Source organism: Stenella coeruleoalba, assembly GCF_951394435.1.
Source record: "Stenella coeruleoalba genome assembly, contig: scaffold_60, whole genome shotgun sequence".
NCBI lineage: Eukaryota > Metazoa > Chordata > Mammalia > Artiodactyla > Delphinidae > Stenella > Stenella coeruleoalba.
In genome coordinates this window covers 400,433-421,867 of record NW_027646020.1, presented here as the reverse complement: position 1 = coordinate 421,867, position 21,435 = coordinate 400,433, and the positions used below count along the sequence as shown (strand labels likewise).

At 44.1% G+C, this 21,435-nt stretch overlaps 1 long non-coding RNA gene across 13 annotated transcripts in view; it reads left to right on the top strand.

Annotated features, from left to right (window-relative positions):
- Positions 1 to 21,435, top strand: part of LOC307181385 — a 420,414-nt gene that overhangs the window by 73,061 nt on the left and 325,918 nt on the right. Inside the window, exon 1 of one of the 13 annotated variants that reach the window (XR_013826630.1) lies at positions 10,623 to 10,694. The exons of the other annotated variants lie outside the window; for them this stretch is intronic. This is a non-coding gene — a long non-coding RNA (uncharacterized lncRNA). Of the gene's footprint in view, positions 1 to 10,622; positions 10,695 to 21,435 lie in introns of those variants that run through there. 13 annotated transcript variants of the gene reach the window in all.

Below are 21,435 nucleotides of genomic sequence, written 5' to 3'. Positions count from 1 at the left end.
TTTCCTTTGCAAGCTTGCTTGGTTGGCCAAACAGGGCGTATGCGTTTTTTCCTGAATATATTCAGGAAAAAACGCATACGCCCTTTTTGGCCAAGTGCATCATTGTGGACGTTCTGCCTCTTTTCCTATGCTTTCAATGCAATTCCAGTCTACCTCCTGAAATCGGTTTCCTGCAATTCTGCCCCGCTTTCAAGTCCTCTTGGCAGCCTTACTTCAGTCTATTTTTGGACGATAGCTGTCATTTATAACTCTGCAGGTTTGTGAATTATAGTGCCCCTGAGCTCCTTTCTTCAACTCGCTTTCTTGTGACCTGGCCGTAACACCGCAGGATGGCTTCAGGCCCTAATCTGGTTCCGGCACGGCATGCTGAGCCTTTGGTTAATTCCTCTTCCTGGTGGGAAATGAGAGTTAAATTTGCCCGTCCAGACACCTGCAGCTAGCCTCTCATTGGTTCTCGCTATTCCTGTTCATCTTCCGCAGAAATTGCAAACTGGGCCAAACAGGAGGTTAAAGGGACTGACTCTCCAAGTCGGGAGAGTGTTAGTAAAGCGTCTGGAGTGTTGCACCCGAGTACCAGGGTAGGAAAACTGAGACATATTTGAACACGTCTCCCGTTCACATGGTTGATCATACTCTGGGTTCCACATGCATGTTTTAGCTGAAGGAAGAATACCTTAAACCTGGAGAGTTGAGACCCGTGGAATGGGTACCGTGCAATATGACTTCAAAGGGTCTTCATTTGCTCACCGAACCTCTCCAATCCTATCACTGCTGCATTTATGCCCCTGTACACACGCTTGATTCTCTTTTGGAGACATAGCAATCCATAGGTTTTAAGATACTTACTAGTCAGGTACATTCTTAGGCGTTTAATATGGGGTTTTGAGTCCATTTCGTTGAGCAAGGAGTAGCTCTTGTCTATTCCATATTTGGCTTAAGGAACTTTATCTGTGCTCATTTCAATCTCTGGTTTTATGCAGCACCCCAACTCACCTTTCCCCTTAAGCAAGCATAAGTTGGCTTTCTAAATTTGAGACCCTGTTCTGTTTTGGAATGCAGTTCCTGTGTAGCCAAGTTTACATTCCGTGTATTAGTGATATCTTATGATGTTTCTTTTTCTGTGTGACTTATTTCAGTTAGAATCATCGTACCTGAATCCACTCATTGTGCTACTAAGGGCCTGATGACACAGATTTCATTGCTGAGTGATATTGCTTTGTAAGTAAATACCACAACTTTTTTATCCATTTTTCACTTTCTGCGATGTTGAACTTGTACTGTAAACGAGGTTCTTGTAAACAGAGCCGTTCCAAACTTTGGGGTGGCTGTGTCTTTTTGATTTTAAATTCCCTAAGCTATAGGACCATAAGTGGAAGTGCCCTAGGCTCTGTTGCTTTGTTTTTTAGATGTTTCAGGAAACACCATACACTTCTCCCGAGTGGTTGTTGGCAATTTACATCCCGCCCTTCAGCATAACAAGGCTCCCAGTTCTCCATGGCCTGTCCTGCCTTTCTGGATTTTACACTTTTTTCAGATGGCCCTTTTGACCGCGGGGAAGTGAGACTTCATTGTAGTGCAGATTTCCTTTGCAAGCTTGCTTGGTTGGCCAAAAAGGGCGTATGCGTTTTTTCCTGAATATATTCAGGAAAAAACGCATACGCCCTTTTTGGCCAAGTGCATCATTGTGGACCTTCTGCCTCTTTTCCTATGCTTTCAATGCAATTCCAGTCTACCTCCTGAAATCGGTTTCCTGCAATTCTGCCCCGCTTTCAAGTCCTCTTGGCAGCCTTACTTCAGTCTATTTTTGGACGATAGCTGTCATTTATAACTCTGCAGGTTTGTGAATTACAGTGCCCCTGAGCTCCTTTCTTCAACTCGCTTTCTTTTGAGCTGGCCGCAACACCGCAGGATGGCTTCAGGCCCTAATCTGGTTCCGGCACGGCACGCTGAGCCTTTGGTTATTTCCTCTTCCTGGTGGGAAATGAGAGTTAAATTTGCCCGTCCAGACACCTCCAGCTAGCCTCTCATTGGTTCTCGCTATTCCTGTTCATCTTCCGCAGAAATTGCAAACTGGGCCAAACAGGAGGTTAAAGGCGCTGACTCTCCAAGTGGGGAGAGTGTTAGTAAAGCATCTGGAATGTTGCACCCGAGTACCAGGGGAGGAAAACTGAGACATATTTGAACACGTCTCTCGTTCACATGGTTGATCATACCTGGGTTCCACGTGCATGTTTTAGCTGAAGGAAGAATACCTTAAACCTGGAGAGTTGAGACCCGTGTAATGGGTATCATGCAATATGACTTCAAAGGGTCTTCATTTGCTCACCGAACCTCTCCAATCCTATCACTGCTGCGTTTATGCCCCTGTACACACGCTTGATTCTCTTTTGGAGACATAGCAATCCATAGGTTTTAAGATACTTACTAGTCAGGTACATTCTTAGGCGTTTAATATGCGGTGTTGAGTCCATTTCGTTGAGCAAGGAGTAGCTCTTGTCTATTCCATATTTGGCTTAAGGAACTTTATCTGTGCTCATTTCAATCTCTGGTTTTATGCAGCACCCCAACTCACCTTTACCCTTAAGCAAGCATAAGTTGGTTTTCTAAGTTTGAGACCCTGTTCTGTTCTGTAATTCAGTTCCTGTGTAGCCAACTTTACATTCCGTGTATTACTGATATCTTATGATGTTTCTTTTTCTGTGTGACTTATTTCAGTTAGAATCATCATACCTGAATCCACTCAATGTGCTGCTAAGGGCCTGATGACATAGATTTCATTGCTGAGTGATATTGCTTTGTAAGTAAATACCACAACTTCTTTATCCATTTTTCACTTTCTGCGATGTTGAACTTGTACTCTAAACGAGGTTCTTGTAATCAGAGGCGTCCCAAACTTTGGGGTGGCTGTGTCTTTTTGATTTTAATTTCCCTAAGCTATAGGACCATAAGTGGCAGTGCCCTAGGCTCTGTTGCTTTGTTTTTTAGATGTTTCAGGAAACACCATACACTTCTCCTGAGTGTCTGTTGGCAATTTACATCCCGCCCATCAGCATAACAAGGCTCCCAGTTCTCCATGGCCTGTCCTGCCTTTCTGGATTTTACACTTTTTTCAGATGGCCCTTTTGACCGCGGTGAAGTGAGACTTCATTGTAGTGCAGATTTCCTTTGCAAGCTTGCTTGGTTGGCCAAAAAGGGCGTATGCGTTTTTTCCTGAATATATTCAGGAAAAAACGCATACGCCCTTTTTGGCCAAGTGCATCATTGTGGACGTTCTGCCTCTTTTCCTATGCTTTCAATGCAATTCCAGTCTACCTCCTGAAATCGGTTTCCTGCAATTCTGCCCCGCTTTCAAGTCCTCTTGGCAGCCTTACTTCAGTCTATTTTTGGACGATAGCTGTCATTTATAACTCTGCAGGTTTGTGAATTACAGTGCCCCTGAGCTCCTTTCTTCAACTCGCTTTCTTGTGAGCTGGCCGCAACACCGCAGGATGGCTTCAGGCCCTAATCTGGTTCCGGCCCGGCATGCTGAGCCTTTGGTTAATTCCTCTTCCTGGTGGGAAATGAGAGTTAAATTTGCCCGTCCAGACACCTGCAGCTAGCCTCTCATTGGTTCTCGCTATTCCTGTTCATCTTCCGCAGAAATTGCAAACTGGGCCAAACAGGAGGTTAAAGGGACTGACTCTCCAAGTCGGGAGAGTGTTAGTAAAGCGTCTGGAGTGTTGCACCCGAGTACCAGGGTAGGAAAACTGAGACATATTTGAACACGTCTCCCGTTCACATGGTTGATCATACTCTGGGTTCCACATGCATGTTTTAGCTGAAGGAAGAATACCTTAAACCTGGAGAGTTGAGACCCGTGGAATGGGTACCGTGCAATATGACTTCAAAGGTTCATCATTTGCTCACCGAACCTCTCCAATCCTATCACTGCTGCATTTATGCCCCTGTACACACGCTTGATTCTCTTTTGGAGACATAGCAATCCATAGGTTTTAAGATACTTACTAGTCAGGTACATTCTTAGGCGTTTAATATGGGGTTTTGAGTCCATTTCGTTGAGCAAGGAGTAGCTCTTGTCTATTCCATATTTGGCTTAAGGAACTTTATCTGTGCTCATTTCAATCTCTGGTTTTATGCAGCACCCCAACTCACCTTTCCCCTTAAGCAAGCATAAGTTGGTTTTCTAAATTTGAGACCCTGTTCTGTTTTGGAATGCAGTTCCTGTGTAGCCAAGTTTACATTCCGTGTATTACTGATATCTTATGATGTTTCTTTTTCTGTGTGACTTATTTCAGTTAGAATCATCGTACCTGAATCCACTCATTATGCTGCTACGGGCCTGATGACATAGATTTCATTGCTGAGTGATACTGCATTGTACGTAAGTACCACAACTTCTTTATCCATTTTTCACTTTCTGTGATATTGAACTTGTACGGTAAACGAGGTTCTTGTAAACAGAGGCGTCCCAAACCTTGGGGTGGCTGTGTCTTTTTGATTTTAATTTCCCTAAGCTATAGGACCATAAGTGGCAGTGCCCTAGGCTCTGTTGCTTTGTTTTTTAGATGTTTCAGGAAACACCATACACTTCTCCTGAGTGTCTGTTGGCAATTTACATCCCGCCCATCAGCATAACAAGGCTCCCAGTTCTCCATGGCCTGTCCTGCCTTTCTGGATTTTACACTTTTTTCAGATGGCCCTTTTGACCGCGGGGAAGTGAGACTTCATTGTAGTGCAGATTTCCTTTGCAAGCTTGCTTGGTTGGCCAAAAAGGGCGTATGCGTTTTTTCCTGAATATATTCAGGAAAAAACGCATACGCCCTTTTTGGCCAAGTGCATCATTGTGGACGTTCTGCCTCTTTTCCTATGCTTTCAATGCAATTCCAGTCTACCTCCTGAAATCGGTTTCCTGCAATTCTGCCCCGCTTTCAAGTCCTCTTGGCAGCCTTACTTCAGTCTATTTTTGGTCGATAGCTGTCATTTATAACTCTGCAGGTTTGTGAATTACAGTGCCCCTGAGCTCCTTTCTTCAACTCGCTTTCTTGTGAGCTGGCCGCAACACCGCAGGATGGCTTCAGGCCCTAATCTGGTTCCAGCCCGGCATGCTGAGCCTTTGGTTAATTCCTCTTCCTGGTGGGAAATGAGAGTTAAATTTGCCCGTCCAGACACCTGCAGCTAGTCTCTCATTGGTTCTCGCTATTCCTGTTCATCTTCCGCAGAAATTGCAAACTGGGCCAAACAGGAGGTTAAAGGGACTGACTCTCCAAGTCGGGAGAGTGTTAGTAAAGCGTCTGGAATGTTGCACCCGAGTACCAGGGGAGGAATACTGAGACATATTTGAACACGTCTCCCGATCACATGGTTGATCATACTCTAGGTTCCACATGCATGTTTTAGCTGAAGGAAGAATACCTTAAACCTGGGTAGTTGAAACCCGTGGAATGGGTACCATGCAATATGACTTCAAAGGGTCTTCATTTGCTCACCGAACCTCTCCAATCCTATCACTGCTGCGTTTATGCCCCTGTACACATGCTTGATTCTCTTTCGGAGACATAGCAATCCATAGGTTTTAAGATACTTACTAGTCAGGTACATTCTTAGGCGTTTAATATGGGGTGTTGAGTCCATTTGATTGAGCAAGGAGTAGCTCTTGTCTATTCCATATTTGGCTTAAGGAACTTTATCTGTGCTCATTTCAATCTCTGGTTTTATGCAGCACCCCAACTCACCTTTACCCTTAAGCAAGCATAAGTTGGTTTTCTAAATTTGAGACCCTGTTCTGTTCTGTAATTCAGTTCCTGTGTAGCCAAGTTTACATTCCATGTATTACTGATATCTTATGATGTTTCTTTTTCTGTGTGACTTATTTCAGTTAGAATCATCATACCTGAATCCACTCATTGTGCTGCTAAGGGCCTGATGACACAGATTTCATTGCTGAGTGATATTGCTTTGTAAGTAAATACCACAACTTCTTTATCCATTTTTCACTTTCTGCGATGTTGAACTTGTACTGTAAATGAGGTTCTTGTAAACAGAGCCGTTCCAAACTTTGGGGTGGCTGTGTCTTTTTGATTTTAAATTCCCTAAGCTATAGGACCATAAGTGGAAGTGCCCTAGGTTCTGTTGCTTTGTTTTTTAGATGTTTCAGGAAACACCATACACTTCTCCCCAGTGTCTGTTGGCAATTTACATCCCGCCCATCAGCATAACAAGGCTCCCAGTTCTCCATGGCCTGTCCTGCCTTTCTGGATTTTACACTTTTTTCAGATGGCCCTTTTGACCGGGGGGAAGTGAGACTTCATTGTAGTGCAGATTTCTTTTGCAAGCTTGCTTGGTTGGCCAAAAAGGGCGTATGCGTTTTTTCCTGAATATATTCAGGAAAAAACGCATACGCCCTTTTTGGCCAAGTGCATCATTGTGGACGTTCTGCCTCTTTTCCTATGCTTTCAATGCAATTCCAGTCTACCTCCTGAAATCGGTTTCCTGCAATTCTGCCCCGCTTTCAAGTCCTCTTGGCAGCCTTACTTCAGTCTATTTTTGGACGATAGCTGTCATTTATAAGTCTGCAGGTTTGTGAATTACAGTGCCCCTGAGCTCCTTTCTTCAACTCGCTTTCTTTTGAGCTGGCCGCAACACCGCAGGATGGCTTCAGGCCCTAATCTGGTTCCGGCCCGGCATGCTGAGCCTTTGGTTAATTCCTCTTCCTGGTGGGAAATGAGAGTTAAATTTGCCCGTCCAGACACCTGCAGCTAGCCTCTCATTGGTTCTCGCTTTTCCTGTTCAGCTTCCGCAGAAATTGCAAACTGGGCCAAACAGGAGGTTAAAGCGACTGACTCTCCAAGTCGGGAGAGTGTTAGTAAGGTTCTGGAATGTTGCACCCGAGTAGCAGGGGAGGAAAACTGAGACATATTTGAACATGTCTCCCGATCACATGGTTGATCATACTCTAGGTTCCACATGCATGTTTTAGCTGAAGGAAGAATACCTTAAACCTGGGTAGTTGAAACCCGTGGAATGGGTACCATGCAATATGACTTCAAAGGGTCTTCATTTGCTCACCGAACCTCTCCAATCCTATCACTGCTGCGTTTATGCCCCTGTACACATGCTTGATTCTCTTTCGGAGACATAGCAATCCATAGGTTTTAAGATACTTACTAGTCAGGTACATTCTTAGGCGTTTAATATGCGGTGTTGAGTCCATTTGGTTGAGCAAGGAGTAGCTCTTGTCTATTCCATATTTGGCTTAAGGAACTTTATCTGTGCTCATTTCAATCTCTGGTTTTATGCAGCACCCCAACTCACCTTTACCCTTAAGCAAGCATAAGTTGGTTTTCTAAATTTGAGACCCTGTTCTGTTCTATAATTCAGTTCCTGTGTAGCCAAGTTTACATTCCGTGTATTACTGATATCTTATGATGTTTCTTTTTCTGTGTGACTTATTTCAGTTAGAATCATCATACCTGAATCCACTCATTGTGCTGCTACGGGCCTGATGACATAGATTTCATTGCTGAGTGATACTGCATTGTAAGTGAATACCACAACTTCTTTATCCATTTTTCACTTTCTGCGATGTTGAACTTGTACTGTAAACGAGGTTCTTGTAAACAGAGCCGTTCCAAACTTTGGGGTGGCTGTGTCTTTTTCATTTTAATTTCCCTAAGCTATAGGACCATAAGTGGAAGTGCCCTAGGTTCTGTTGCTTTGTTTTTTAGATGTTTCAGGAAACACCATACACTTCTCCTGAGTGGTTGTTGACAATTTACATCCCGCCCATCAGCATAACAAGGCTCCCAGTTTTCCATGGCCTGTCCTGCCTTTTTGGATTTTACCCTTTTTTCAGATGGCCCTTTTGACCGGGGGGAAGTGAGACTTCATTGTAGTGCAGATTTCCTTTGCAAGCTTGCTTGGTTGGCCAAAAAGGGCGTATGCGTTTTTTCCTGAATATATTCAGGAAAAAACGCATACGCCCTTTTTGGCCAAGTGCATCATTGTGGACGTTCTGCCTCTTTTCCTATGCTTTCAATGCAATTCCAGTCTACCTCCTGAAATCGGTTTCCTGCAATTCTGCCCCGCTTTCAAGTCCTCTTGGCAGCCTTACTTCAGTCTATTTTTGGACGATAGCTGTCATTTATAACTCTGCAGGTTTGTGAATTACAGTGCCCCTGAGCTCCTTTCTTCAACTCGCTTTCTTGTGACCTGGCCGCAACACCACAGGATGGCTTCAGGCCCTAATCTGGTTCCGGCACGGCACGCTGAGCCTTTGGTTATTTCCTCTTCCTGGTGGGAAATGAGAGTTAAATTTGCCCGTCCAGACACCTCCAGCTAGTCTCTCATTGGTTCTCGCTATCCTGTTCATCTTCCGCAGAAATTGCAAACTGTGCCAAACAGGAGGTTAAAGGCGCTGACTCTCCAAGTGGGGAGAGTGTTAGTAAAGCGTCTGGAATGTTGCACACGAGTACCAGTGGAGGAAAGCTGAGCCATATTTGAACACGTCTCCCGTTCACATGGTTGATCATACTTGGGTTCCACATGCATGTTTTAGCTGAAGGAAGAATACCTTAAACCTGGAGAGTTAAGACCCGTGGAATGGGTACCATGCAATATGACTTCAAAGGGTCTTCATTTGCTCACCGAACCTCTCCAATCCTATCACTGCTGCGTTTATGCCCCTGTACACATGCTTGATTCTCTTTCAGAGACATAGCAATCCATAGGTTTTAAGATACTTACTAGTCAGGTACATTCTTAGGCGTTTAATATGCGGTGTTGAGTCCATTTCGTTGAGCAAGGAGTAGCTCTTGTCTATTCCATATTTGACTTAAGGAACTTTATCTGTGCTCATTTCAATCTCTGGTTTTATGCAGCACCCCAACTCACCTTTACCCTTAAGCAAGCATAAGTTGGTTTTCTAAATTTGAGACCCTGTTCTGTTCTGTAATTCAGTTCCTGTGTAGCCAAGTTTACATTCCATGTATTACTGATATCTTATGATGTTTCTTTTTCTGTGTGACTTATTTCAGTTAGAATCATCATATCTGAATCCACTCATTGTGCTGCTAAGGGCCTGATGACACAGATTTCATTGCTGAGTGATATTGCTTTGTAAGTAAATACCACAACTTCTTTATCCATTTTTCACTTTCTGCGATGTTGAACTTGTACTGTAAACGAGGTTCTTGTAAACAGAGCCGTTCCAAACTTTGGGGTGGCTGTGTCTTTTTGATTTTAAATTCCCTAAGCTATAGGACCATAAGTGGAAGTGCCCTAGGTTCTGTTGCTTTGTTTTTTAGATGTTTCAGGAAACACCATACACTTCTCCCCAGTGTCTGTTGGCAATTTACATCCCGCCCATCAGCATAACAAGGCTCCCAGTTCTCCATGGCCTGTCCTGCCTTTCTGGATTTTACACTTTTTTCAGATGGCCCTTTTGACCGGGGGGAAGTGAGACTTCATTGTAGTGCAGATTTCCTTTGCAAGCTTGCTTGGTTGGCCAAAAAGGGCGTATGCGTTTTTTCCTGAATATATTCAGGAAAAAACGCATACGCCCTTTTTGGCCAAGTGCATCATTGTGGACGTTCTGCCTCTTTTCCTATGCTTTCAATGCAATTCCAGTCTACCTCCTGAAATCGGTTTCCTGCAATTCTGCCCCGCTTTCAAGTCCTCTTGGCAGCCTTACTTCAGTCTATTTTTGGACGATAGCTGTCATTTATAAGTCTGCAGGTTTGTGAATTACAGTGCCCCTGAGCTCCTTTCTTCAACTCGCTTTCTTTTGAGCTGGCTGCAACACCGCAGGATGGCTTCAGGCCCTAATCTGGTTCCGGCATGGCACGCTGAGGCTTTGGTTATTTCCTCTTCCTGGTGGGAAATGAGTGTTAAATTTGCCTGTCCAGACACCTCCAGCTAGCCTCTCATTGGTTCTCGCTATTCCTGTTCATCTTCCGCAGAAATTGCAAACTGGGCCAAACAGGAGGTTAAAGGCGCTGACTCTCCAAGTGGGGAGAGTGTTAGTAAAGCGTCTGGAATGTTGCACCCGAGTACCAGGGGAGGAAAACTGAGACATATTTGAACACGTCTCTCGTTCACATGGTTGATCATACTCTGCGTTCCACATGCATGTTTTAGCTGAAGGAAGAATACCTTAAACCTGGAGAGTTGAGACCCGTGGAATGGGTACCATGCAATATGACTTCAAAGGGTCTTCATTTGCTCACCGAACCTCTCCAATCCTATCACTGCTGCGTTTATGCCCCTGTACACACGCTTGATTCTCTTTCGGAGACATAGCAATCCATAGGTTTTAAGATACTTACTAGTCAGGTACATTCTTAGGCGTTTAATATGCGGTGTTGAGTCCATTTCGTTGAGCAAGGAGTAGCTCTTGTCTATTCCATATTTGGCTTAAGGAACTTTATCTGTGCTCATTTCAATCTCTGGTTTTATGCAGCACCCCAACTCACCTTTACCCTTAAGCAAGCATAAGTTGGTTTTCTAAATTTGAGACCCTGTTCTGTTCTGTAATTCAGTTCCTGTGTAGCCAAGTTTACATTCCGTGTATTACTGATATCTTATGATGTTTCTTTTTCTGTGTGACTTATTTCACTTATAATCATCATACCTGAATCCACTCATTGTGCTGCTAAGGGCCTGATGACATAGATTTCATTGCTGAGTGATATTGCTTTGTACGTAAATACCACAACTTCTTTATCCATTTTTCACTTTCTGCGATGTTGAACTTGTACTGTAAACGAGGTTCTTGTAAACAGAGGCGTCCCAAACTTTGGGGTGGCTGTGTCTTTTTGATTTTAATTTCCCTAAGCTATAGGACCATAAGTGGCAGTGCCCTAGGCTCTGTTGCTTTGTTTTTTAGATGTTTCAGGAAACACCATACACTTCTCCCGAGTGGTTGTTGGCAATTTACATCCCGCCCTTCAGCATAACAAGGCTCCCAGTTCTCCATGGCCTGTCCTGCCTTTCTGGATTTTACACTTTTTTCAGATGGCCCTTTTGACCGGGGGGAAGTGAGACTTCATTGTAGTGCAGATTTCCTTTGCAAGCTTGCTTGGTTGGCCAAAAAGGGCGTATGCGTTTTTTCCTGAATATATTCAGGAAAAAACGCATACGCCCTTTTTGGCCAAGTGCATCATTGTGGACGTTCTGCCTCTTTTCCTATGCTTTCAATGCAATTCCAGTCTACCTCCTGAAATCGGTTTCCTGCAATTCTGCCCCGCTTTCAAGTCCTCTTGGCAGCCTTACTTCAGTCTATTTTTGGACGATAGCTGTCATTTATAACTCTGCAGGTTTGTGAATTACAGTGCCCCTGAGCTCCTTTCTTCAACTCGCTTTCTTTTGAGCTGGCCGCAACACCGCAGGATGGCTTCAGGCCCTAATCTGATTCCGGCATGGCACGCTCAGCCTTTGGTTATTTCCTCTTCCTGGTAGGAAATGAGAGTTAAATTTGCCCGTCCAGACACCTCCAGCTAGCCTCTCATTGGTTCTCGCTATTCCTGTTCATCTTCCGCAGAAATTGCAAACTGGGCCAAACAGGAGGTTAAAGGCGCTGACTCTCCAAGTGGGGAGAGTGTTAGTAAAGCATCTGGAATGTTGCACCCGAGTACCAGGGGAGGAAAACTGAGACATATTTGAACACGTCTCTCATTCACATGGTTGACCTTACTTGGGTTCCACATGCATGTTTTAGCTGAAGGAAGAATACCTGAAACCTGCAGAGTTGAGACCCGTGTAATGGGTACCATGCAATATGACTTCAAACGGTCTTCATTTGCTCACCGAACCTCTCCAATCCTATCACTGCTGCGTTTATGCCCCTGTACACACGCTTGATTCTCTTTCGGAGACATAGCAATCCATAGGTTTTAAGATACTTACTAGTCAGGTACATTCTTAGGCGTTTAATATGCGGTGTTGAGTCCATTTCGTTGAGCAAGGAGTAGCTCTTGTCTATTCCATATTTGGCTTAAGGAACTTTATCTGTGCTCATTTCAATCTCTGGTTTTATGCAGCACCCCAACTCACCTTTACCCTTAAGCAAGCATAAGTTGGTTTTCTAAATTTGAGACCCTGTTCTGTTCTGTAATTCAGTTCCTGTGTAGCCAAGTTTACATTCCGTGTATTACTGATATCTTAAGATGTTTCTTTTTCTGTGTGACTTATTTCAGTTAGAATCATCATACCTGAATCCACTCATTGTGCTGCTAAGGGCCTGATGACACAGATTTCATTGCTGAGTGATATTGCTTTGTAAGTAAATACCACAACTTTTTTATCCATTTTTCACTTTCTGCGATGTTGAACTTGTACTGTAAACGAGGTTCTTGTAAACAGAGCCGTTCCAAACTTTGGGGTGGCTGTGTCTTTTTGATTTTAAATTCCCTAAGCTATAGGACCATAAGTGGAAGTGCCCTAGGCTCTGTTGCTTTGTTTTTTAGATGTTTCAGGAAACACCATACACTTCTCCCGAGTGGTTGTTGGCAATTTACATCCCGCCCATCAGCATAACAAGGCTCCCAGTTCTCCATGGCCTGTCCTGCCTTTCTGGATTTTACACTTTTTTCAGATGGCCCTTTTGACCGGGGGGAAGTGAGACTTCATTGTAGTGCAGATTTCCTTTGCAAGCTTGCTTGGTTGGCCAAAAAGGGCGTATGCGTTTTTTCCTGAATATATTCAGGAAAAAACGCATACGCCCTTTTTGGCCAAGTGCATCATTGTGGACGTTCTGCCTCTTTTCCTATGCTTTCAATGCAATTCCAGTCTACCTCCTGAAATCGGTTTCCTGCAATTCTGCCCCGCTTTCAAGTCCTCTTGGCAGCCTTACTTCAGTCTATTTTTGGACGATAGCTGTCATTTATAACTCTGCAGGTTTGTGAATTACAGTGCCCCTGAGCTCCTTTCTTCAACTCGCTTTCTTGTGAGCTGGCCGCAACACCGCAGGATGGCTTCAGGCCCTAATCTGGTTCCAGCCCGGCATGCTGAGCCTTTGGTTAATTCCTCTTCCTGGTGGGAAATGAGAGTTAAATTTGCCCGTCCAGACACCTGCAGCTAGCCTCTCATTGGTTCTCGCTATTCCTGTTCATCTTCCGCAGAAATTGCAAACTGGGCCAAACAGGAGGTTAAAGGGACTGACTCTCCAAGTCGGGAGAGTGTTAGTAAAGCGTCTGGAGTGTTGCACCTGAGTACCAGGGTAGGAAAACTGAGACATATTTGAACACGTCTCCCGTTCACATGGTTGATCATACTCTGGGTTCCACATGCATGTTTTAGCTGAAGGAAGAATACCTTAAACCTGGAGAGTTGAGACCCGTGGAATGGGTACCATGCAATATGACTTCAAAGGGTCTTCATTTGCTCACCGAACCTCTCCAGTCCTATCACTGCTGCGTTTATGCCCCTGTACACATGCTTGATTCTCTTTCGGAGACATAGCAATCCCTAGATTTTAAGATACTTACTAGTCAGGTACATTCTTAGGCGTTTAATATGCGGTGTTGAGTCCATTTCTTTGAGCAAGGAGTAGCTCTTGTGTATTCCATATTTGGCTTAAGGAACTTTATCTGTGCTCATTTCAATCTCTGGTTTTATGCAGTACCCCAACTCACCTTTACCCTTAAGCAAGCATAAGTTGGTTTTCTAAATTTGAGACCCTGTTCTGTTCTGTAATTCAGTTCCTGTGTAGCCAAGTTTACATTCCGTGTATTACTGATATCTTATGATGTTTCTTTTTCTGTGTGACTTATTTCAGTTAGAATCATCATACCTGAATCCACTCATTGTGCTACTAAGGGCCTGATGACACAGATTTCATTGCTGAGTGATATTGCTTTGTAAGTAAATACCACAACTTTTTTATCCATTTTTCACTTTCTGCGATGTTGAACTTGTACTGTAAACGAGGTTCTTGTAAACAGAGCCGTTCCAAACTTTGGGGTGGCTGTGTCTTTTTGATTTTAATTTCCCTAAGCTATAGGACCATAAGTGGCAGTGCCCTAGGCTCTGTTGCTTTGTTTTTTAGATGTTTCAGGAAACACCATACACTTCTCCCAAGTGTCTGTTGGCAATTTACATCCCGCCCATCAGCATAACAAGGCTCCCAGTTCTCCATGGCCTGTCCTGCCTTTCTGGATTTTACACTTTTTTCAGATGGCCCTTTTGACCGGGGGGAAGTGAGACTTCATTGTAGTGCAGATTTCCTTTGCAAGCTTGCTTGGTTGGCCAAAAAGGGCGTATGCGTTTTTTCCTGAATATATTCAGGAAAAAACGCATACGCCCTTTTTGGCCAAGTGCATCATTGTGGACGTTCTGCCTCTTTTCCTATGCTTTCAATGCAATTCCAGTCTACCTCCTGAAATCGGTTTCCTGCAATTCTGCCCCGCTTTCAAGTCCTCTTGGCAGCCTTACTTCAGTCTATTTTTGGACGATAGCTGTCATTTATAACTCTGCAGGTTTGTGAATTACAGTGCCCCTGAGCTCCTTTCTTCAACTCGCTTTCTTGTGAGCTGGCCGCAACACCGCAGGATGGCTTCAGGCCCTAATCTGGTTCCGGCCCGGCATGCTGAGCCTTTGGTTAATTCCTCTTCCTGGTGGGAAATGAGAGTTAAATTTGCCCGTCCAGACACCTCCAGCTAGTCTCTCATTGGTTCTCGCTATTCCTGTTCATCTTCCGCAGAAATTGCAAACTGTGCCAAACAGGAGGTTAAAGGCGCTGACTCTCCAAGTCGGGAGAGTGTTAGTAAAGCGTCTGGAATGTTGCACCCGAGTACCAGGGGAGGAAAACTGAGACATATTTGAACACGTCTCCCTATCACATGGTTGATCATACTCTGGGTTCCACATGCATGTTTTAGCTGAAGGAAGAATACCTAAAACCTGGGTAGTTGAAACCCGTGGAATGGGTACCATGCAATATGACTTCAAAGGGTCTTCATTTGCTCACCGAACCTCTCCAATCCTATCACTGCTGCGTTTATGCCCCTGTACACATGCTTGATTCTCTTTCGGAGACATAGCAATCCCTAGATTTTAAGATACTTACTAGTCAGGTACATTCTTAGGCGTTTAATATGCGGTGTTGAGTCCATTTCTTTGAGCAAGGAGTAGCTCTTGTCTATTCCATATTTGGCTTAAGGAACTTTATCTGTGCTCATTTCAATCTCTGGTTTTATGCAGTACCCCAACTCACCTTTACCCTTAAGCAAGCATAAGTTGGTTTTCTAAATTTGAGACCCTGTTCTGTTCTGTAATTCAGTTCCTGTGTAGCCAAGTTTACATTCCGTGTATTACTGATATCTTATGATGTTTCTTTTTCTGTGTGACTTATTTCAGTTAGAATCATCATACCTGAATCCACTCATTGTGCTACTAAGGGCCTGATGACACAGATTTCATTGCTGAGTGATATTGCTTTGTAAGTAAATACCACAACTTTTTTATCCATTTTTCACTTTCTGCGATGTTGAACTTGTACTGTAAACGAGGTTCTTGTAAACAGAGCCGTTCCAAACTTTGGGGTGGCTGTGTCTTTTTGATTTTAAATTCCCTAAGCTATAGGACCATAAGTGGAAGTGCCCTAGGCTCTGTTGCTTTGTTTTTTAGATGTTTCAGGAAACACCATACACTTCTCCCGAGTGGTTGTTGGTAATTTACATCCCGCCCTTCAGCATAACAAGGCTCCCAGTTCTCCATGGCCTGTCCTGCCTTTCTGGATTTTACACTTTTTTCAGATGGCCCTTTTGACCGGGGGGAAGTGAGACTTCATTGTAGTGCAGATTTCCTTTGCAAGCTTGCTTGGTTGGCCAAAAAGGGCGTATGCGTTTTTTCCTGAATATATTCAGGAAAAAACGCATACGCCCTTTTTGGCCAAGTGCATCATTGTGGACGTTCTGCCTCTTTTCCTATGCTTTCAATGCAATTCCAGTCTACCTCCTGAAATCGGTTTCCTGCAATTCTGCCCCGCTTTCAAGTCCTCTTGGCAGCCTTACTTCAGTCTATTTTTGGACGATAGCTGTCATTTATAACTCTGCAGGTTTGTGAATTACAGTGCCCCTGAGCTCCTTTCTTCAACTCGCTTTCTTTTGAGCTGGCCGCAACACCGCAGGATGGCTTCAGGCCCTAATCTGGTTCCGGCACGGCACGCTGAGCCTTTGGTTATTTCCTCTTCCTGGTGGGAAATGAGAGTTAAATTTGCCCGTCCAGACACCTCCAGCTAGTCTCTCATTGGTTCTCACTATTCCTGTTCATCTTCCACAGAAATTGCAAACTGTGCCAAACAGGAGGTTAAAGGCGCTGACTCTCCAAGTGGGGAGAGTGTTAGTAAAGCGTCTGGAATGTTGCACCCGAGTACCAGGGGACGAAAACTGAGACATATTTGAACACGTCTCCCGATCACATGGTTGATCATACTCTGGGTTCCACATGCATGTTTTAGCTGAAGGAAGAATACCTAAAACCTGGGTAGTTGAAGCCCGTGGAATGGGTACCATGCAATATGACTTCAAAGGGTCTTCGTTTGCTCACCGAACCTCTCCAATCCTATCACTGCTGCGTTTATGCCCCTGTACAGATGCTTGATTCTCTTTCGGAGACATAGCAATCCCTAGATTTTAAGATACTTACTAGTCAGGTACATTCTTAGGCGTTTAATATGCGGTGTTGAGTCCATTTCGTTGAGCAAGGAGTAGCTCTTGTCTATTCCATATTTGGCTTAAGGAACTTTATCTGTGCTCATTTCAATCTCTGGTTTTATGCAGCACCCCAACTCACCTTTACCCTTAAGCAAGCATAAGTTGGTTTTCTAAATTTGAGACCCTGTTCTGTTCTGTAATTCAGTTCCTGTGTAGCCAAGTTTACATTCCATGTATTAGTGATATCTTATGATGTTTCTTTTTCTGTGTGACTTATTTCAGTTAGAATCATCGTACCTGAATCCACTCATTATGCTGCTACGGGCCTGATGACATAGATTTCACTGCTGAGTGATACTGCATTGTACGTAAGTACCACAAGTTCTTTATCCATTTTTCACTTTCTGTGATATTGAACTTCTACGGTAAACGAGGTTCTTGTAAGCGGAGGCGTCCCAAACTTTGGGGTGGCTGTGTCTTTTTGATTTTAATTTCCCTAAGCTATAGGACCATAAGTGGCAGTGCCCTAGGCTCTGTTGCTTTGTTTTTTAGATGTTTCAGGAAACACCATACACTTCTCCCGAGTGGTTGTTGGCAATTTACATCCCGCCCATCAGCATAACAAGGCTCCCAGTTCTCCATGGCCTGTCCTGCCTTTCTGGATTTTACACTTTTTTCAGATGGCCCTTTTGACCGGGGGGAAGTGAGACTTCATTGTAGTGCAGATTTCCTTTGCAAGCTTGCTTGATTGGCCAAAAAGGGCGTATGCGTTTTTTCCTGAATATATTCAGGAAAAAACGCATACGCCCTTTTTGGCCAAGTGCATCATTGTGGACGTTCTGCCTCTTTTCCTATGCTTTCAATGCAATTCCAGTCTACCTCCTGAAATCGGTTTCCTGCAATTCTGCCCCGCTTTCAAGTCCTCTTGGCAGCCTTACTTCAGTCTATTTTTGGACGATAGCTGTCATTTATAACTCTGCAGGTTTGTGAATTACAGTGCCCCTGAGCTCCTTTCTTCAACTCGCTTTCTTGTGACCTGGCCGCAACACCGCAGGATGGCTTCAGGCCCTAATCTGGTTCTGGCACGGCATGCTGAGCCTTTGGTTAATTCCTCTTCCTGGTGGGAAATGAGAGTTAAATTTGCCCATCCAGACACCTCCAGCTAGTCTCTCATTGGTTCTCGCTATTCCTGTTCATCTTCCACAGAAATTGCAAACTGGGCCAAACAGGAGGTTAAAGGGACTGACTCTCCAAGTCGGGAGAGTGTTAGTGAAGCATCTGGAATATTGCACACGAGTACCAGGGTACGAAAACTGAGACATATTTTAACACGTCTCCCGATCACATGGTTGATCATACTCTGGGTTCCACATGCATCTTTTAGCTGAAGGAAGAATACCTTAAACCTGGAGAGTTGAGACCCGTGGAATGGGTACCGTGCAATATGACTTCAAAGGGTCTTCATTTGATCACCGAACCTCTCCAATCCTATCACTGCTGCATTTATGCCCCTGTACACACGCTTGATTCTCTTTTGGAGACATAGCAATCCATAGGTTTTAAGATACTTACTAGTCAGGTACATTCTTAGGCGTTTAATATGGGGTTTTGAGTCCATTTCGTTGAGCAAGGAGTAGCTCTTGTCTATTCCATATTTGGCTTAAGGAACTTTATCTGTGCTCATTTCAATCTCTGGTTTTATGCAGCACCCCAACTCACCTTTCCCCTTAAGCAAGCATAAGTTGGTTTTCTAAATTTGAGACCCTGTTCTGTTTTGGAATGCAGTTCCTGTGTAGCCAAGTTTACATTCCGTGTATTAGTGATATCTTATGATGTTTCTTTTTCTGTGTGACTTATTTCAGTTAGAATCATCGTACCTGAATCCACTCATTGTGCTGCTAAGGGCCTGATGACACAGATTTCATTGCTTGGTGATATTGCTTTGTAAGTAAATACCACAACTTCTTTATCCATTTTTCACTTTCTGCGATGTTGAACTTGTACTGTAAACGAGGTTCTTGTAAACAGAGCCATTCCAAACTTTGGGGTGGCTGTGTCTTTTTGATTTTAATTTCCCTAAGCAATAGGACCATAAGTGGCAGTGCCCTAGGCTCTGTTGCTTTGTTTTTTAGATGTTTCAGGAAACACCATACACTTCTCCCAAGTGGCTGTTGGCAATTTACATCCCGCCCATCAGCATAACAAGGCTCCCAGTTCTCCATGGCCTGTCCTGCCTTTCTGGATTTTACACTTTTTTCAGATGGCCCTTTTGACCGGGGGGAAGTGAGACTTCATTGTAGTGCAGATTTCCTTTGCAAGCTTGCTTGGTTGGCCAAAAAGGGCGTATGCGTTTTTTCCTGAATATATTCAGGAAAAAACGCATGCGCCCTTTTTGGCCAAGTGCATCATTGTGGACGTTCTGCCTCTTTTCCTATGCTTTCAATGCAATTCCAGTCTACCTCCTGAAATCGGTTTCCTGCAATTCTGCCCCGCTTTCAAGTCCTCTTGGCAGCCTTACTTCAGTATATTTTGGACGATAGCTGTCATTTATAACTCTGCAGGTTTGTGAATTACAGTGCCCCTGAGCTCCTTTCTTCAACTCGCTTTCTTGTGAGCTGGCCGCAACACCGCAGGATGGCTTCAGGCCCTAATCTGGTTCCGGCCCAGCATGCTGAGCCTTTGGTTAATTCCTCTTCCTGGTGGGAAATGAGAGTTAAATTTGCCCGTCCAGACACCTGCAGCTAGCCTCTCATTGGTTCTCGCTATTCCTGTTCATCTTCCGCAGAAATTGCAAACTGGGCCAAACAGGAGGTTAAAGGCGCTGACTCTCCAAGTGGGGAGAGTGTTAGTAAAGCGTCTGGAATGTTGCACCCGAGTACCAGGGGAGGAAAACTGAGACATATTTGAACACGTCTCCCGTTCACATGGTTGATCATACTCTGGGTTCCACATGCATGTTTTAGCTGAAGGAAGAATACCTAAAACCTGGGTAGTTGAAACCCGTGGAATGGGTACCATGCAATATGACTTCAAAGGGTCTTCATTTGCTCACCGAACCTCTCCAATCCTATCACTGCTGCGTTTATGCCCCTGTACACATGCTTGATTCTCTTTCGGAGACATAGCAATCTATAGGTTTTAAGATACTTACTAGTCAGGTACATTCTTAGGCGTTTAATATGCGGTGTTGAGTCCATTTCATTGAGCAAGGAGTAGCTCTTGTCTATTCCATATTTGGCTTAAGGAACTTTATCTGTGCTCATTTCAATCTCTGGTTTTATGCAGCACCCCAACTCACCTTTCCCCTTAAGCAAGCATAAGTTGGTTTTCTCAATTTGAGACCCTGTTCTGTTCTGTAATTCAGTTCCTGTGTAGCCAAGTTTACATTCCGTGTATTACTGATATCTTATGATGTTTCTTTTTCTGTGTGACTTATTTCAGTTAGAATCATCGTACCTGAATCCACTCATTATGCTGCTACGGGCCTGATGACATAGATTTCATTGCTGAGTGATACTGCATTGTACGTAAGTACCACAAGTTCTTTATCCATTTTTCACTTTCTGTGATATTGAACTTGTACGGTAAACGAGGTTCTTGTAAACAGAGGCGTCCCGAACTTTGGGGTGGCTGTGTCTTTTTGATTTTAATTTCCCTAAGCTATAGGACCATAAGTGGAAGTGCCCTAGGTTCTGTTGCTTTGTTTTTTAGATGTTTCAGGAAACACCATACACTTCTCCTGAGTGTCTGTTGGTAATTTACATCCCGCCCATCAGCATAAAAAGGCTCCCAGTTCTCCATGGCCTGTCCTGCCTTTCTGGATTTTACACTTTTTTCAGATGGCCCTTTTGACCGGGGGGAAGTGAGACTTCATTGTAGTGCAGATTTCCTTTGCAAGCTTGCTTGGTTGGCCAAAAAGGGCGTATGCGTTTTTTCCTGAATATATTCAGGAAAAAACGCATACGCCCTTTTTGGCCAAGTGCATCATTGTGGACGTTCTGCCTCTTTTCCTATGCTTTCAATGCAATTCCAGTCTACCTCCTGAAATCGGTTTCCTGCAATTCTGCCCCGCTTTCAAGTCCTCTTGGCAGCCTTACTTCAGTCTATTTTTGGACGATAGCTGTCATTTATAACTCTGCAGGTTTGTGAATTACAGTGCCCCTGAGCTCCTTTCTTCAACTCGCTTTCTTGTGAGCTGGCCGCAACACCGCAGGATGGCTTCAGGCCCTAATCTGGTTCCGGCACGGCACGCTGAGCCTTTGGTTAATTCCTCTTCCTGGTGGGAAATGAGAGTTAAATTTGCCCGTCCAGACACCTCCAGCTAGTCTCTCATTGGTTCTCGCTATTCCTGTTCATCTTCCGCAGAAATTGCAAACTGGGACAAACAGGAGGTTAAAGGGACTGACTCTCCAAGACGGGAGAGTGTTAGTAAAGCGTCTGGAATGTTGCACCCGAGTACCCGGGTACGAAAACTGAGACATATTTGAACACGTCTCCCGATCACATGGTTGATCATACTCTAGGTTCCACATGCATGTTTTAGCTGAAGGAAGAATACCTTAAACCTGGGTAGTTGAAACCCGTGGAATGGGTACCATGCAATATGACTTCAAAGGGTCTTCATTTGCTCACCGAACCTCTCCAATCCTATCACTGCTGCGTTTATGCCCCTGTACACATGCTTGATTCTCTTTCGGAGACATAGCAATCCATAGGTTTTAAGATACTTACTAGTCAGGTACATTCTTAGGCGTTTAATATGGGGTGTTGAGTCCATTTCGTTGAG